The sequence below is a fragment of the Phascolarctos cinereus genome, unplaced genomic scaffold, assembly GCF_003287225.1.
Source record: "Phascolarctos cinereus isolate Bilbo 61053 unplaced genomic scaffold, phaCin_HiC Scaffold_726;HRSCAF=1367, whole genome shotgun sequence".
Lineage (NCBI taxonomy): Eukaryota > Metazoa > Chordata > Mammalia > Diprotodontia > Phascolarctidae > Phascolarctos > Phascolarctos cinereus.
In genome coordinates, this window is record NW_027556098.1 from 296,250,846 (window position 1) to 296,270,975 (window position 20,130).

Consider the following 20,130-nt stretch of genomic DNA (forward strand, 5'->3'; position numbering starts at 1 on the left):
CTTTAGGCCAGGAGAAACCACATAAGAGGGGAAGGTGGAGTGAAGGATTTCTGGGAAATAAGTAGAATGGGAGGCTGAGGGGGGCAAAATCCAGAAACCCCCTTTGGGAGGTGAATGCATGGTAAGGGCCAGGAGGACTGAAACTCAGGGGGTGTGGGGTGGTAGGGACTCCTCAGATCCCCATTCCTTGGAGCCATGTCCTCCTCATCCACAGGCACCCTTGAGGCTCTTCAACCACTGAAAAAGAGCTTCTTGTAGGCTTTGTTCATCTGCTTCAGGAAGATAAAAGTGAGGAGAGTATGGAGGTCAAGCCAGGTATAGTAAGGAGTGAATCCCTTCCACAGGCTAAAGAATCCTTCATATTGAATGACCTTCACCAACACATCCAATCCATTCTTATACTCGGGTTCCCATCAATCATTTGCATATTCTGGGTCCTGGTTTTAACAATGTCCACAGGCATACAGGCTGCTGTGGTGATCAGCCCTCTGATCATACAGGCACAGAAGTGACAGAAGATGTCAGAGAAGTGACCTGAATCCAAGAGAAACTGTTTAGATTGTGAATAAGAAGCCAGCTGGGCAGCATTGACAACAGCTCTAGGCATGGTAGGGATACAACCCTTCCTAAGGGTGGGGACCCCCTCTTCTCTGGCAGTCCTCAAGAGTACATCAAAAACATGCTTGTAGCCTCTACACTGACCCAATGTAATTGACCACCAGTTGTCACATGAATCAGGGCCACTTCGGCAGGTATTCCCACAAAAGCTCCTGAGGCACCTGCAGTCATGCCAATCAAGACCTTCAGCAAGAAGCCAGGGAGTGGCCCATCTGCCCCAGTCAGGTGCTCAAAGAGAATAGTGTAAATGCCAAGGATAGTTGTTGTGTGGGTTGCCTGGTATAGCAGGCCAGCAGACAGCCACAAAGCTCTTCGGCCCTCAGGATGCTGGTGAGGGCATGGAAGCTAGTCTTGTATTCCTAGGTCTTGGTGCCTTCCCCACTTAGCTGCGTTCAGTTCTTCACCAGGTCTAGAGGCTGCACAAAAACAGTGGCCCACATCCCAGCCAGGTTCCCAAACAAGAAATTGACTGACTTGGGGGGCACGCAGGGCTTTAAAGCCACCTTGCCGCCCCCAGGAGTCACTGCCACCACCATCTCCATTAATGCCCAGTGGCACCCGGGACTTGTGAGTACACATCCCCACATGCACCCAAGGTAACACTGTATGCGTGTGGCACTAATCCTTCCAGTCTCTTTTATTTCCTTGTGATTTTCAGACCAATAATTTTTAAATTGTCTCTCCTGGATCAATTTTCCAGGTCAGTTGTTTTACCAATGAGATATTTTATATTTTCATCTTTTTTTTTTCATTCTTTTCTTTCTGACTGATTCCTGCTCTCTCATAGAGTCATTAGCTTCCATTTGCTTAATTCTAATTTTTAAAAAATTGTTTTCTTCTATTAGATTTTGTACCTCCTTCTCCAGTTGGCCAACTGTATTTTTTAGGGACTTGTTTTTCTTCAGTGTACTTTTTTTTTCCAGTTGGCCAATTTAAGGACTTGTTTTCTACAGTTAATTTTTGTCCTTCCTTTTCCAAGCTATTGACTCTCTCTTGCATACCTCTCATCTCTTTTCCTATTTTTTCTTCTACCTCTCTCATTTGACTTTTAAAATCCTTCTTGAGCTCTTCTAAGAAGGATTTTTGAGCTTCAGAACAGTTCATACACTCTTTTGAGGTTCTAGATGTGGGTTTGTTGACAATGTTGTCCCCTTCAGAATTTCTTCCTTGATCTTTACTGTTCCTATAATAAGAATCTATTGTATGTCTCTTTTTGCTCCTGGTGTTTACTTATTTCCTGGCCTTTAAAGAGACTGAGCTCTCTTGCTGGGGAGCAGGCGGCACTGACCCAATCTTCTTATGTTGGGGAGCCATGGGCCTGGTCACTGGTTTCGTGTGCTGGAGCTTGCAATGTTGGCAGTTGGAGGCTGTAGGGTTCTGGGCAGCTTACCTGGTGTTGTTCTAGAATCAGCAACACTGGAACTCTAGGGTTAGTATTTGGTAGTGTGGCCCCTGGAGATTTCCTGCTCACACCAGCCTTTCCTTTCATTCATTTTCTCCAGCTCCTTTCAGATGGATGCTGCAGGATGTTTATCTTCCTAGGGACCCTTGGAGCATTTCTTCCTTTAGTTTTGCTGAGGCACTGGGAGACCTCGTTGCTGTAGAATGCCAAGGCACCTGGTGGTTTTCTGAGCTGGTTTCCACTAGTTTCCCCACCCTCACTGAGGTACTTGGGTGTCATGGTGTTGGTGTTTGCCTGCTCCACCATCTGGGTTTCAGAATCTCCTGCTGCTATGCTGATGTGGAACTTTCCACAAGCTTTCTGGGATGCCTCCCATTCTGTACTGCTCCCCTTCCTCCAGGGCAAGAGGGGCCTTTCCCCTAAATCCCTCAAGCTACCTGGGCTACTTTGACTGCTGCACTCCATCTTTCTTCTTGTTCAGCTGTTCCAGGGTTTTTCCTGGGGTGATATTTTCTGGGCTTTCAGAGGTTGATAATGGAGGGTAAGAGTGACTTACTTTTTACTCTACCATCTTGGCTCCAGGAAGCGGAAGTCCACATTTCTAATTTTTATGAAGTTATTTTCTTCAGAGAATTTTTGTACCTCTTTTTCCATTTGTCCAAATCTGCTTTTTAAGGAGTTCTCTTCAGTGGGTTTTTGTGTCTCTTTTACTATTTGTCAAATTCTATTTTTCAGATGTTATTTTCTTCAGTTTTTTTAATATCTCCTTTACCAAGCCATTGATTCTTTTTTTCATAATTTTCTTTTATTACTATCATTTTTCCTCAGTTTTTCTACATTTCTTTCTTCATTTTTAAACATCTTTTTAATATCTTTTAAGAATTTCTTTTAAGGCTTAGATTCTTAAAATCTAGCCAATAGCTCACTAATGTTCAGACTGCTTAAGAGTCTGCCCTATATGTCTAATAAACCTGGAAGAAGGCTTGGGTCCTATGCTTTCAGGCATGACCTTTGTGTTGTGATTTTGGGATCCCAGTACCACAGCACCTCTAAACCTCATCATTTTAGTGACCCATACAGGGAAACTGCCTAACCCCAAGTTCTTCTCTAGCCAAGACTTGAAGGTATGTAAGCCTCCACCCCTCCTTTTCTTGCTCTGCAGTTGGGGTTGCTCTCCAAGCACCAAGGCTTGCAGGTGCTTTTTGAGCAGACAGTTATGAGGCACTCAGCTTGACACTCTCAGGCTTTTGGTCCACTGGGTTGGTTGAAGGCCAAACACCTGGGTACGCCTTCTGCAGCATAGAGGACGAGGATGAACACCCTATCCAGAAGTGTATGCCCAGTTCTCTTGGCACTAGAGAATTGGGGAAAACTACAGTTGCTTTTTGGTTCCCTGAGGCTTACTTACTCCCTTCCCTCTACAACCCTGAATTCTTCATGGAGGTTACAGGGGAAAGTTAGAACAGCTAAAAATATCTTGGCAGATTCTGGAGGTTTTATGATTGATCATTAAGGAGTTTGGAATTCCTCCCTACAACCGTGATCACTCTTTTCTCCCACACTCTTCACTTGACTGAAAAGGGTATCTGTCAACCCCTCTCATAGGAGAAGAGAATTTCACCCTTTACACTTCACCTTCGATTTTATCCTCCCCCTCCTGGGAAATGAAAGAGGTGAGAGGGGCTGAAGCTACAGCATGGGCCTCCCTGGCAATGGCTTTGGGTCCTAGGGCAACCTTTGCCGGGAAGCATCACCCAGGTTCAGACGTCCTGCTCAAGATAAAGAAGCTAGTCTCCAAACTTGGGTAAGCATGCCCTTTTAAATTTGTAGTTTTAATTGTTAATGTTGAGATGTTGATTCTCTGTGTAACGTAATTTGAAATGGATTTAACAAAACTAAAGTCACCTTATTGGTAATGGGTTTATTTCAAGTTTCAAATTGGTGAATTTTTTGTATCAGTTATGTCAAGAAACTTTTCATAATTCAGTTATTGCTTAAATAATTTGGCTATTGCTGGTTATTGCTTTAATGTGTAAACTTGCCAAAAAGCTTGTTTGGGTTTTGTCTTGCTGAGAATTTGCAAGTATGTAGAAATAACCTCTTATTGGCTTTTTACACCAGGACAAATTTAAATTTAAGATGTAAATCTTAGAAAAGATTTTCTTAAGCTATGATTAGTGAAACTTGCTGTTTAAGATAAAAAAGATAATGATTTTATTTTGAGTTGTCTAATACATCATAATAATCCATCGATAAATCAATAATCCACCATCTGAGAAGTGCCACAAGCTACTCCAAGAGAATATGATATTGGTAGGAAATCAGCATCAGGAAAAGCTGAGAGGACAATTTTAACCTCGGTCTAAAATGGGATCCTCCTGGCTCAGTTTCCCCATTATGTTCCTTTGAAAGGTAATGTTACCCACCTGACTATTCCTGAGACTGGATATGAGGTGGATTTGATACTGCATGATTGGAAAACTGAAACATCTGAATCCAAACAGAGCTAAGAATGTTTAATCCTCTCATTTGAGCCCTAAATCTAGTCTCTCCTTTATATCTAGGTACTGGATCTTTTCTGTCAGATTTGTGTCTTCTAAACTACAGGCCATTTACCTACAGTTGGTAACAAACAGTGAGTTCCAGCCAATGTCTCCCCATCATTCCCTGGATGCAGCTTGTGCTCAGTTCCAGTCAACTTCCTCTTTGGGACCCCTTTGAGGAAGGAACAGCTCTATGCCTTTTGCCAGCATGAAGCAGTTTCAGAAGCCAAGACTTTCACCCCTTGCACCAAAAGAATTTGGGCCCCATTTGTTTGAGGGGAAAAGGATGAGGATGATATCTAGACCCCAAAAAGGAAAAACCCTGGACCTTCCCACATGTCCAAATTTCTGGCATTCCCTTGAGGCTATAATCCCATCAACTGGCCTTTCATTGTGGCTATGCCCAATCTATATTACCCTTAACCTAGCCTGGCCCTCCATCGTCTTACCTCCCTAAGGCCCTTGGCCATTTCCCACCCTTAATCCTATGTAGGCTCCATTCTCACTTGTCCATGTGGTCCAGGTCTCTGGCATTCTATTACCTCATAGACTACTTGGCCACTCTTAGATCCCTCCCATAGTCTTTCTCTATATAAAGTCCATCTTGTCTCCATTTAAATGCTTAGATTCTTAAAATCTAGCCACTGCTCAGATTTTTAGAATCTAGCCAATACCTCACATACTCTCACATTCCTCAAGAGTTTGGCTAATAAACAAGGAATAGTTTACCTATCAGATCTATGGAGAACAGACAAACTCATGACAAAACAGGAGATAGAGAACATTATGAAAAGCAAAATGGATAATTTTGATTACATTAAATTGAAAAGTTTTTGCACAAACAAAGCCAATGCAACTAAGATTAGAAGGAAGGTAGAAAATTGGGAAAGAATTTTTACAACCAGTCTTTCTGATAAAGGCCTCATTTCTAAAATATACAGAGAATTAAGACAAATTTATAAGAACACAAGACATTCCCCAATTGATAAATTGTCAAAGGATATGAACAGGCAGCTCTCAGATGAAGAAATTAAAGCCATCTATAGTCATATGAAAAAATGCTCTAAATCATTATTGATTAGGGAAATGCAAATCAAAACATCTCTGAGGTACCACATCACACCTATCAGATTGGCCAACATGACAAAACAGGAAAATGATAAACGTTGGAGAGGATGTGGGAAAATTGGAACGCTAATACATTTTTGGTGGAGTTGTGAAATGATCCAACCATTTTGGAGAACAATTTGGAACTATGCCCAAAGGGCTATAAAAATGTGCATACTCTTTGAATCCAGCAATAGCACTTCTAGGGCTATATCCCAAAGAGATCAAACAAATGGGAAAAGGACCCACATGTACAAAAATATTCATAGCAGCTCTTTTTGTGGTGGCAAAGAATTGGAAATTGAGAGGATGCCCATCAATTGGGGAATGGCTGAGCAAGTTGTGGTATATGAATGTAACGGAATACTATTGTTCTATAAGAAATGATGAACAGGCTGACTTCAGAATAACCTGGGAAGACTTATATGGTCTGATGCTGAGTGAAGTGAGCAGGACCAAGAGGACTTTGTATACAATAACAGTCACATTATGCAATGACTAAGAATGTTAAACTGAACCCTTCTCAGCATTATGAGGATCTAAGACATCTCCAGAGGCCTCGGAATGGAAAATGCTGTCCACATCCAAAGAAAGAACTATGGAAGTTGAATCGCTCTTACTTATTTTACATTCTTTTGAGTTTTGTTTCATCTTTCTGATGGTTCCTCCTATTGGTTTTAATTTTTACTTACAACTTCACTAATGTGAAAATATGTTTAATGGGTATGTAAATGTAAAGCCTATGTCAGATTGTGGGCCATCTTGGGGAGGGGGGAGAGAAAAAGGGAGAAAAAATTTTCAACTCAAAAGCATATGGAAAAAAAATTAAAAAATAAATAAATAAAAATTAAAAAAAAGAGTTTGGCTAATATAGTGGATCTTTAATAAACCTTGTCTTTAGCTGAAAAAAAATTCTTTTGTGTATGTGACCAATTCACATTTCTTGAAGCATTGTTATCAAGCTGTTTTGACTTTGTTGTCTTCTGAGGTTGTATCTTGATCTTTCCTGTTATCATAATTACTGTCTTTGGTGAAATTATTTTTCTTTTGTTTGCTCAATTTTCCAGTCTAGTTCTTGACTTTTAACTTTATGTAAAATCAGACTTTTGTTCCCTGATTGTAAGAGATATTGTCTTAAGCTTCAGGGTTTTATTGTTGCTGTTTTCACAGCTACTTCTGGAAGTCTATACTTTTTTTCATTCTTCCAAGGTTGTGTGGTCTAAGGAGACATGTGGTCACTGCTCTCCTTGTCTTTACTCTGGTTTGTAAGTGACCATAAGCAAACTTTTCTGCCCTGGAACTCTGAGGGAACCTCACTTGCTCCCTTGCAGTCACAAGTGCTTTTGCTCCATATGTCCTTGGTATTGTGACTCAGGCTCCTGCTCTCCTATGGTTGCAAGTATTAGTGCACTTTTCTTCCTTGGACCTAAGACTAAGACCTCTGTTCTCCTGTGAAGTATTCTTCTTCGCCCTAGAACTGTGACCAGTTTCCCTGCCCTCCTGTAATTGCAGGCACCAGTGCTGTAGTGCTCTTTCTTGATCTGGAACTGTGACCTGGAACTGTGTATGGGCAATACAACAGAGTCTCGCACCCGATGCCAGCAAAGGTTCCATGCAATGTCCTTTCGACCAGTTGTCCAACTCCCTTACTATCTTTGAACTTAAACTTCTGAAGTTGTTGCTGCTGATGCAGCTGCTTTCATGTCCTATTGCTGACTTGCTGGGGTGAGCCCTTCAATTCAAGCCTGACCACCTCTTTTTTGAGATAGATCTTTCCTGTTGACCACCTAATTTGTCTTGGGCTGGAAAATTGTTTCAGCCCGACCTTTTTTTTGTTCTGCCATCCCAGAATTCAATTGTAATATTTGTTTTAAAATTGTTTGGAAAGGTGAGTTCCTGACTTTACTCTATCCCCTTGGCTTCACCCTTCCCTACTCCTGTAGGAATTGATTCTGTAGTGTTTTAGTATGTAGGATAATCTTCTATAGTCTTTGAAATTTACTTTCCTAAACTCTACAGCACATTTCAGGTGATTTATGGATGTTACCTCTTCCTTTTTCTCTCAAAAAATCTAAGAAAGAGTAGGCATTTGTTCATAAGCTTTGCACCATAGTAACCACTTCTTCTTTGTTAAGAAAAAAATAGATGTGAAATAGAATTCTCCTTTCTTTCTCCTTTTATCATTCGATAATTAAATTATCACTAAGTCTAATTAAAATGTTATCATCTGCACTAATTTTGGCATAGGATTCCAGTTAATGTATGGGTAATGGTAGTCACTTGTTACCATTTTTATCATGCCTTTGTTCCAGGCTTATAACATATTTCCCCAACTCTTCATCCATTTCCTTTTTCTGTCCTGATGCAAGTGTGGAAGAATAAAAAAAAATCTGTTTCTCCTTCCATTGACTTTTGTTTTTTTTGCTTTTTGGTGAGGCAATTGAGGTTAAGTGACTTACCCAGGGTCACACAGCTAGTAAGTTTCAAGTATCTGAGGCCAGATTTGAACTCAGGATCTCCTGACTCTAAGACTGGAGTTGGGTATATTCACTGTACCATCTAATTGCCTCCTTCCATTAACTTTCAATCAAATACTCTCTATTTTATTTTTCTAGTCTATTGTCAAAGTGACTCCCCTAAAACTTCTCTGACCATGTCACTCATCTACTCAGTAAACTTCAGTAACTCTCAATTACTTCTAGGATCAAATATAAAATCCTCTGACATTCAAATGCCTTTGTACAACTAGCCCCCACCTATATTTCCTTCATTCTTATACCTAAACATTCTCACATATTCTTCAATCCATTGACATTGGCCTGCTTGCTGTTCCTTACACAATTCATCTTCCAACTCCCTACATTATCACTGTCTGTCCCCCATGCATAGAATTCTCTCCCTCCTCATCTTTTGATCCTCATTTTCCTTGTTTTTTTCCCCCAAGTCACAGCCAAAATTTTGCTTCCTACAAGGAGTGTTTCCTAATATCATGTGATTCTAGTGCTAATTTTCTGTTAATCATCTCTAAATCATTCTGAATATAGTTTGTACATTTGCATACCATCTCTCTTATTAGATTGTGAGCTCCTTGAGGGCATAAACTGCATTTAATCTTTCTTTTTACCCTCAGAGTTTAGTACAGTGTCTAGAACCTACTAGGTACTTAGGAAATGTGTATTGACCGGGTGAATTGATTTCCTCACATGAATACACTATTTTATTGTACGGTATTAGTTCATATTACTTTTTACCTGTTCCATTTCTTTTGAATAGGATACTGACATCCAGATCAATAGTCCAGGGAGATGGTTCATTCCACCAAGTCTTAATGATACCTAGGGAGTCAAACGTGTCTCTTTGCAGTAGAAACTTTAGTTCTTTATTTGTTTTGACAACTTTGAGGAGTTGTGTACAAATATCTGACACCACATGTTTTACTACAGGCTTTTTCCTTTGATTTTAACTCCTATATACTTCTGTTTAACTGCTTTTCATTCTTTCTTGAAACTTCATCTTATGGTATCTAGCTTAGGGAACATGCAAGGGCAGTCATCTCTCTTGGCTATCTTTTACATTTGCGAAACATTCAGCAAATACATTATTACCAACTTTTCTTATGTCAGAACTATTTGTTCATATCCTTTAACCACTCATCTATTGGGGAATGACTATTAATCATATCTCTATCTATCTCTATCTCTATCTTTATCTCTATCTATATAGCTAAATCTAACTAACTAGCAGGTTAGATTTTAGTTGAGACCTAAATTAAGCTGGGGGGGATGTATATGAGGAAGGATATTCTAGCATGGGGGACAGCCCAAGAAAATGCACACAGCCAAGAGATGGAGTATCTTGTTCCTAGAACAGTAAGGAGGCCAATGTCAATAGATTGATAAGTACATGTGTGTATATTTTTTGGGGGGGTGGGGACAAGTATACACTATAAGAATACTAGAAATATGAGAAGTAAGATGTGAAGCACTCTGAATACCAGAGATTTTGTACATTTTTCTTGGAGGAAAGAACTATAAAACATTTTTCTTGAGTGGTTCAAGAGACAAATGAAAATTGCGAAAGCAGAATTTTTGGCCTGTACAGCTAAAATACACATTTGCATTCACAATGACTTGTTTTCTTTTCTATTTCATTTCTGAGACTTGTCATTACAAATAACCAATTAGCTTTTATCTTTTTTTGTTTGTTTTTATTATTCTGTCTATTATTTTAGCTGCACCAAAAGGTATTCTGATTCATTATGTTTTGAATTGTTGTAATTTTGCATTATTTATTCACAGAAGCTTGAACTAATTTACCAACTCTGGAAGCTATATTTGTTTCTGCTATTAATATCTGTTGTTTTATCTATTTATGCTCAAGGTCTTTCAGTGCTCTTCCCCAGGTCTTTGATAATTTCAGCCTTTTCTCCTTTTGTTCACTTCCTGATTCCCTTCCCTTAGATACTTGTCTCCCTGAGAATTGAATATCAAATCTTCATAGTTTCCTCCCTCAGTGGGCAAAGTTCACAAGCCTAGGTCTCTGCCCAAAATGACTTATGTGTGGAGGAAAGAGCTAATCCCAGTTAAAGACTGAGTCTTTCCTTCCATTTTGGTTGAATGTGAAACAACTATTCAAACACACTGTCCTGCTGCATTTCCTCTATACTTTGGTTTTCTGGACTAATGATTCAGAACACTGTCATGTTGTTGCTCCCATAGCCTAGTCAAATTTTTGCCATTTGGAGTATGAATCCTTATAGTACTGGGATGAAGTAAGGGCCAGGATATGGGGTTGAGGTCTATTATAAAATAAGACACACTGTTCTGCCAATTCCCTCCAATCTTCCCCTCTCTATTGCAGCAGAAGTACTGAATAATGTTGAGGACTTAACAAATATCTGCTGTGTAGAGCTTGGATCTCCTTGGCAATGGAAAGATTCAGAGGTAAATTAGGGTATTGGTTTTTATTCTGTTGCAATCCTATGAGTCAGGTCAGCTAGTACAGATTTGCTACCTGAATTATATTGGGTGAAGAGGGAAGGGGTGCTGAGTGAGAATGAATTAGGCATCAGTTCATGGAGTTCTTGCCTTTGCATCTTCATTTCCTCAGCCTTGGAGGCAACTAAAATTGCTTTATTTTTGTTACATAATTTCAGTTTTGAAATAGTGTTAGATGTCTGGAGGATAAATAAATAAACAAACAAATAAATAAATAAATGAAAAGTGTAGTGCTCCATCTTCTTAGTCACATGACATGGTGTCAGTACTTTATCTTAATCCTGGGTCTTTAAATTCAAATTCCACTCTTACATGTCACCTTCTTAGTCAACTGTTCGCCTCCCAAATTATTGCATTTATTCCTTTGGCATCTCTTATTTCAATCAACTGAATTAGCTGTGAAGAAAACATAACCTATTGTCCTATAGTTTTCTACTTCTGGCCTGAAACGTCAATGCTTTTAGCAGTAATTTTTAGTTTCTTCTGCTAGTGATATTTATGTCTACTCAACTAATCACCAGAAGTGAATAGTTGTCATCCATTTCAATAAATCTTGGGATATTCACTGTTATATTTTGAATACAAACCTAGGGAATTCAACATGACTTTGTATTGTTAATAAACAATGGCCTTGATGTGCCTATGCAGTGAATCACCAACTTTGCTACTTCTGTCTTTTTCTCAATAGTATCTCATATGAAAGAAATTCTGTGGTTTTACTGTACCATTAACTGGAAGGTAAACCGCCTCTTTCTTTTTCAGTGCATCCAGTTCCCTTTTCTTTTCAGAAAAAAGAAAAACAACACTCAAATCTATTTTTCTAATTGTAAAATTGTTTTTCTTGTTTTCCCCCTTCTGTATAACATTTTTCTACTGTACATCAGTCTTACAAGGAACGACTTACACTTTCTCCAACTCACATCCCTTTACATCCCCATTGAACTCTCTCAAAATGGATGGAAAGCACAACATGATTTCTCCTAATTCACCTTAAGAGTTAAGTTTTTCAGCTTAATTCAAAAAAATTGAAGTTATTTACACTGTGAACACAAGTACCTAGTAAAAACTTTAAAAATTCTCAGTAGTATGACTTCACTCAAATGACTTTATTTAGCCTCTACAATTCAACTTATCTCCCTTCTGCCCTTCATCAAATTCCTGTTTCATCAATTTCAGTTCACTCTGTCAATTTGTTATATCCTTTAATTTCTCCACTTTCCTTTTTATTAGTTACTTTGTTTAGTCTTGCCAACTATCTTTTCTTTATCCTTATTTAATCTCCTATTTACATTTTTCCACCTGTTCATCTTTCATCTTTCTCAATCTACCTTAATCACTTTATATTCTCCTTAATTATACTTGATCTCAGTTATTTTTCACCCTGGAAGTAAAACCTAGATTAATATCTGGGTCTGGAGATTGTTCTTCAACTTTTCCCTCAATTTCTTTTTAAAAAATTTTATTAATTTATTTTGATTTATTGATAATCACTTCCATATGCTTTTGAGTTTAAAATTTATCTCCCCCTTCTTCCCCACCACCCTCCCCAAGATGGCACACAAAATGATATAGGCTATACATTTACATTCTTATTAAATATATTTTCACATTAGTGGTTTCCCTCAATTCCTCACAAATTTTATGTAATTGCTCCTCTCCAAATTCAATTTATTGCCCTTTTCACTAAGATAAAGCTTTCTCAAACTTCTACATATTTTTTTCTCCTTATTCAACTTAACATCTTCTCTCCTTTGTTCCTTCTCTAGTAAACTTGTTCCACAGAACCTCTGCTTTTAGAAATCTATATGACCATTCTTAAGAAAAACAAAATGTTTTTGTTAATTTTAATTCATTTTAAACCTAAATAGAAACAAGAAGAGAAAAAAAAAAGCATTTCCATGTCCACAGAAGAGCATCAGAGAAAATTCAATACAAAAAAATTAATTTCCATTTCAAGGAAAACACATAAAGTAAATGCTACACATTGCTTTCAAAGCTAACCAGCTTTTCTTTGCTTCCTTCAAAGTTTTCTTTTGTTCTCTGCTGTGAACATTTTACTTTATTTTTTTCTCTCTTCCTTACCCCCACCACCCTAAAGAAGGCCATAATTGAATGCAGATACATGCACACACATATCTATATACATAGATGACAATAAACATACACACATGCACTCATACTCATATATGTAAGACCATACTATGCATATTTCTCCTCGTGATTTCTATCTCTGAAGGTGGATAGCATCTTCCATCATTGGTCCAATTCTTTCATGTTTTTTTTTTTCTAAATCAATCAGCTCACCATTTTCTACACCACAGCAGTATCTGAACACAATCACATTCTATCTGAGAGATTGTTTGTAAAAGTTTCTTCCCAATTTTCTGCATTCCTTCTATTCTTGGCTGCATTGGTTTAATTTGTACAAGAAATTTTTAATTTAAAATACTCAAAATTCCATCTCATACTTCTACAATAATCTCACCTTATAATATCGTTTAAGGTTTGATACTGCTGAAACTCTTTCCTTTACATCTTTTTTTCTTTGTTTGTTTGAAATCACTGACCTTTTGTTCTTTCAAATGAACTTTGTTATTACTTTTATAACTCAGAAATGTGTGTGTGTGTGTGTGTGTGTGTGTGTGTGTTTACGGACATAAACACATAACACACATATATAAATTTAATTAGGTTGGAATTGAATAAATATATCTTTACTTTTTATTATATTGGCTATAGCTGCTCAGGAAAAATAAATATTACTCTAATTGTTTAAATCTTACTTTATTAGCATAAAATTATTTTATATTTGTGTTCATGCACTTTCTCTGTATGTTTTGGCAAGTATATTCTCAGGTATTTTATACTGTCTAGTTATTTCAAATGGTCTAAAATATATTGAATAATATTGGTGACTAGTACAAATACTGTAGTTTCCCTATTTTCTTTTTTAATTAAATCTAATTTACCTTTAACTTTTTCTGAGGTAATGATTATTACCCCCTGCTTTTTTAACATAATAAATTCTACTTCAGCCCTTTACTTTATATTTATATGTAGCTCTCATTTTTATTGTATTTCCTGAAAGCAACATATTGTTGAATTCAGATTTTTATTGTGCTATTAGTCTCCATTTTATGGGTAAATTCATCCCATTCACATTCTTAGCTATAATTATTGGTTCTGCATTTTCCTCCTTCCTATTTTTCCTCACTCAGTATTCCTTCTCAGCCTATTTACCCTATCCTTCCTCACTCCTTTAATTTACTTCTATCCACTATCCTTTCCTCCTATTCCTTAACCTATCCACTTTTGCAAGGGTTCCTCCCTTATCCTCTCACCCTACACTTCCCTTCACTTTCTTATTCCTTTCTAAATTTAGAAGACATATGTATGTGTGTATTTTGTTCCCTGTTTAACTCATTTCCAATAAGCATAAGATTCCAAAATTATCTGCCCTACTCACACTTGCTTTTTCTATATCAATTCTTTCTTTCGTGCCTCATTTGTGTGAGATAATTACTCCTTTTTATCTCACTCTACACAGTTTTTTTTAATAATCACCCATCATAAGCAGCTGAGCCCAAGCCTTCTTTCAAACTACCTAAATGATGATGAAAGTTATAAAAATATTGATAACATTTTCAAATGTAAGAAGTAAACAATTTGAACTTATAGAATCCCTCATAATTGGTCTTTAATATTTACCTTATATTTCTTCTAGACCTTATATGTTGAATTTCCATTAGTTCTGCTGTTTTTGTCACAAATATCTCAAAGTTTTCAGTTAGTTAAATATCCTATATTTTTCATTCAGGGTTATGCTTAACTTTGCTGGGTAAGTTACTCTTTGTCATAATTCCAACTCTTTTGCTCTATGAGATATTATATTCTTAGACCTACAGTCCTTCAACACAGTACCTGTTAGTAATCCTTATTGTAGCTCTACGATATTTTTTTTTCTTGCTGCTTGCATTATTTTCTCCTGTACCTGGGAGCTTTGAAACTTTGATATGATATTCCTGTAAGTTTTCCTTCTGGGATCTCTTTCCTTCTTGTTCTAGAACTGCAGTTTAATTTTCCTTGATAATTTCTTGTAATATTGTATCAAGATTCTTTTTAGGATCATAATTTTCAGGTAATCTGACTATTCGTACACTGTCTCTCCTTGACCTCTTTTCTAGATCAGTTGTTTTTCTGTTGAGATGTTTCATATTAGCTTCTATTTTTCTTCTTTTTCTTTATTTTATTATTTCTTGGTGTCTTAGAATGTCACTAGCTTCTTCTTGCCCAATTCTAGTTTTCAAGGAATTATTTCTTCCTTGAGTATTTGATTCTCTATTTCTAGTTGGTTGACTTTCTTACCAATAATTTTCTTGATTTTTTTGGATTGCTTTTATTTTTTTTCTCATTTTTCCTCAATCACTCTTATTTGATTTTTGAAGTCATTTTAGAGTTCTTCTAAAAACTATTTTTGGTCTTGGGACTATTTGATGTTTATCATTGAAAATTGAGTGTTTTTTTTAGATCCACTATGTTCCTCTGAATATGAACCCAGATGTTCTCTATCCCCATAGTAGCTATGTATGATTAGGGTCTTTCTTCTTTCCTTACTCATTTTCATTTTCTTTTATTTTGTTTTTAGCAGCTATTACTATAATCAAGTTCTAGTCCCAAGGTGTGGGGAATGATGCTCCAAGCCTCAGGTCCTTCTCACTATTATTTTCTGAGCTTTGTCCTGAGGCCCAACCTTGATCACTCCTCTCCACCTCTAAGCCGCAGGTAGATCCCTCAGCCATGCTGTCCTGTAAACACTTTTGCTCCCTGTGGTCTTTTGGTGGCTACAAACTATAGCTGTCCTCTCTGCCCTGGAATTGAAACCAGGGATTCCACTCTCCTGCAGGAGTCCACAGCCAACAGGGTCCCTGCCCCTCTAGGAACATACTCATTAGGCTTATTCTACCTCCTTCCCCCGAAGCCACAGACTGAACTATGTCAGTTCAGCACAGTTTTGCTTGGCATCCCTGGACAGTGGAAGGTCCTTCAATCTTCTCATGCTCAGCCATCCAACTTCCACACTCTCTGAGAGATGAAGGTTCTTGAGGCTGAGGCTGCCTCCCAACCCAGCTGTCCCCAGGGCTTATTGTTTGTTGATTCTACACAGTTGGTCTGGAGATATTTGTACTTCACTCTGCTCAAAATGATACCCAGGGAGGTTGGGTCTTTCCTGGGATCTTCTCATATTGTCTTTGCAGGACATTTTTTTTACCCTGATTCCTGTTTATTTTTGCTGCTCTACACTTGCTGTGAGATGATATTTTATATTTTTTTGTGGAAAAAATTTGGAGAGCCAAAATTTTTCTGACCTATTCTGCCATCTTTCCAGAATCCTCTCGATAAATATCTCTACAGACAACAAAGACTGACTCCATGACTCTTCTCAAGTTAGTTTTGGAGAAAGTATATTGCATTTAGGATTGAAAGATCTGGATTAATTTCTTGGATCTGGATTTTACTAGCTATGCAACTTACAGCAAGTCATTGAACTTCTCTACCCTCTGGCAAAATAGGGATAAAAATATTTGTTCTACCTATATCTATACTATTTTTAACCTACTACATACTATGGCTTAAAATACTAGTTTCTTTATTACTCCATCCTCTTTTACTTATTCCTTTTCCCACCCTGAATCCAATTAACTGCAAGCTCCCTTTTTGAAAGATGGTAAAAATATTCTTAATTGTTTTCTTTAAAAAAATAATTTCCCACTAGTCTATAAAATACAGAACAGCATAAATTTTTGCTTATTTTTTTTAATAATGGAGGGTTGATATTTTTTACAATTTACAATTTTGCTCTATAGCAAAAATGAACTTTTTCATTTTCTATTTTTCACCAATGTTATATTATTTTTAAAAAATGAAGCACCATCAAAAGAAAATGATTAAAATTCATAATTTTCTTTATTTCTCTTTCACACATTCCTTTTTCATTTTTAATAAATAAATCAGTAAATAAGCCTCCTTTTTCTCATTCATCATCGATGTCATAAACTATACCTGTTATTGTCCTTCAAGATCTGTCCTACACCACCTACTTTTCTCTTTCTACACATTTTCTCTCTTGGTGTTCTCATGAGCTATCAAAGGTTTAATTATCACCTCTGTTCACTCCCAAATCCATATGTCCAGCCCTAATTTCTCCCCTAAGCTTCAACCCCAAATCACAATTTACTCATTGGACATTACAAAAGAAATGTGTCAGAAATAACTCAAAATTAATGTGTCCAAAATGATGTCGGGATATTGGCATATAATGGGACTAGGAAGAAATATGTAAGTGCTGGAACTTGTGTGTGAAGATTTTCCTTATAGTTCTTAGCTCTCTGGGTATTGAATATGGGAAGGAAAAATTTAGTATAGTGCCAAGAGGATCCAAGATATAGTAAGTTTACTGATATATGGACAAAGGTGGTAGAGCAGCAAACACATTGTGTGTGATGGGAAGTCTTAAAATCTGTGTCATGAAAAATGAATTCTGGGAAGAACAAGAGGCTGGTAATCTCAGAGGCAGGCCATTGACCTAGACCTCCTACTCATATGCTTTCATTGTGCTGGTATTCATACACGTTTGTTTTGTTTGTTTTTCTGGATTGACAGCTATGATTTTGTTCTTTTAGTTCTCCCACACAGCAAATATTAGTGCAGAGTAAATTATGAGGATAGATATAAGATCAGATCAAATATAGTATGACTCACTTAATTTACAATAATCCCAAAGGGAAATACCAAAGTGGTGAGGTGGATAGGGGTTAAATTTGTATAGATGGAGTATATCTGTAGTTGTCAGGAGTGGACCTGTTGACAATATTATGAAATATTTTTAGATAAAGTTGAGAACTCAGTAGATTCTCTGATTGTACTATTGAAATATTCTTCCCTTTTAAAGAACTTATTTTATTGGACTCAGGAAACATTTCAGTTGGAATTATTTTATTTAAATACTCCTCCATTCTTTCAATCTTGGACTATAGCTTTGCAACACATTGAAAGGTTAATATCATAGACATCTCCTATGTGTATAAAAAATCCATACAGTTTTTTTTTTTTACTAATTGCTGCAATATTCTAAAACCCACATTATTGTTTTATTATTGCAACATTGATTTTGGCTTTCCTTTCAAAGGATGAATGTTTTATCTTTCAGATGTCAAAAATGTCAAAAAAAATAAAAAAAATAAAAAAGCTCTAAGACTGCATGTACCCTCTGTAAGTACCAGTTACCAAAGTTACCAGTAAGCCCAGTTACCAAAAACTGAGCAATCTATAATTTCTTTTAGATACTTATTTCTTCCCATGTCCCTAGACATGAGAGAGAAAGGAAATGTAAGGTTGGCTTACAGGAGTGTAGGAGAGAATCAGTAGCCTGAGTTCAGTCCTTGAGATGATAGACAATATAGGGATATAGAGTTGTACAGCACACAGTGTTTTGAAATTATTATCAGAGGATGTGATTCTCAATCTGCTCTGCTACTTCATATCCATATGACCTTTGACAAATCACTAAAGTGCTTTGTTACTTAGTTCTTCTTTAGTAAAATAAGGTATCAATCTAAATGGTCATTAATATTATTTCCAGATTAACCTTAATACTGTTTTGTTTCCTCATATTAAAATATAAGATTTTGGGCAGTATGAATTGTCTTCTTTATGATTGGTATTCCTAGAACTTAGCACAATTCTCAACTCTTCATAATACATTTTCATTGATTCATCCATTAATCTAATAAACATTGCAGTTTATTTTGATCCACAGCAATTAAGATGTTTGGAAAGCCCCTTTCTTTATAAGACAAGGAATGAGTCTTCAAATAGCCTGTTATAAGTTTAGTTGACATAGGATTTTTGAGCATCAGAATGGAGATGTTGTGATTTCAGTATCCCCTCCCCCCCAATAAATGGGCTAATAGGAAGCTTTTCCCACTGCCTGTGAAAATATGGGAAAGGTACTGTATCAATGATGTGTGCAATCGGAAACTAATTTAATGTTCTTTCACCCTTCCCTCAGGAATTATCCTCAGGAATGATAAAATGATCATGGGATATAAGAAGGATACAGGAAGCTCAAAGAATATGAATAAAACATAACCTTTCATTTGGACTTTTAAATAAAAAAAGTCAGCTAATATGCTTTTATCAAGAGGTAGGGATTAGAAGAATAAACTTCCTGTATAGTTCCTGTATGAGTCCTGTTAGCTCCTTGACCTCTCTGCAGCTTTTGACACTATTGCTCATTCTTTCTCTTCGCTGATACTCTCCTCTAGGTTTTCCGGACACCACTCTCTCCTGGTTCTCCTCCTACTCATGTAATCCCTTTGCTGTATCTTTTTCCAATTATGCCCTCTAATCATCTGTGTCCCTCTGGGTTTTGATCTGGGCCCTCTTCACTTTTTCATCTAAAGTACTTCACAGGGTAATTTAGTCAGCAGTTATGCATTTAATTACCATCTCTATACCGACAATTCTCAAATTCACTTATCCTTCCCCAACTTATCTTCTAACCTCCCCTCTCACATTCCCAACTACCTTTCAGGCATCTCAAATGGATATACTGTAGATATTTTAAACTCAACATGTCTAAAACCAAACTCCTTATCTTTCTTCCTAAACTCTTCCCTGATACCTTGCTTATTACTTTAAAAAGCAATAACCATCCTTCCAATCCCTCAAGCTCACAACTTAAAAATTATCCTAGACTCTTTACCATCTCTCATCTCCTACTTTCAAACTGTTGTCAAGGCCTACAAATTTTACTTGACATCTCTCAAATATACTCTTTTCTCCACTGTCACTGCCACCACTCAGCTGAAAGCTATGTCTGCTCACATCTAGACTATTGAAATAGTCTTCTGATAGGTCTGAATGCCTCAATTCTCTCTTCAATCCAACTTATCCTTTAAATCAGCAAAGGCATCTTCCTAAAGCAAGTTACTATATATCACTACCACCCTCCACTTAATTGTTGCTTGTTTTTCTTTTTAAAGAGGACCAATAACCACAGGATGATATCTTGACTTACCCATGAATTGGATTTAAATGAGACTGAGTATTACAAAGACATCAGCCTCACTTTCTCTTCCAGAATAGGTCCTTATTACTTGCAGGATCAAATACAAAATACTCTTATTTGGCATCCAAAAGCTTCATAATCTAGCCCCCTCTTACCTTTCCAGTTTTTTTAATTTTTTTTTACATCTTACTCCCTATCACATATTATTTGATTCAGTGACACTGGACTGGATTCAGTGACCTGGGCAAAACACTGTCTCTCAGCTCTGGGCATTTTATCTGGTTGTCCCCCATTTCTAAAATGTTCTCCTATTTCAATTCCACCATTTGATTTTTCTAGCCTCCTTTAAGTCCCAATTGATATCTCATTTTTACTGGAAATATTTCCCAATTT

General features: G+C 36.9%; 1 pseudogene; it reads right to left on the reverse strand.

The window, feature by feature from the left end:
• Nucleotides 1–230: 230 nt before the first annotated feature.
• On the reverse strand, nt 231–1,154 carry LOC110214989 (mitochondrial 2-oxoglutarate/malate carrier protein pseudogene; annotated as a pseudogene).
• Nucleotides 1,155–20,130: the final 18,976 nt, after the last annotated feature.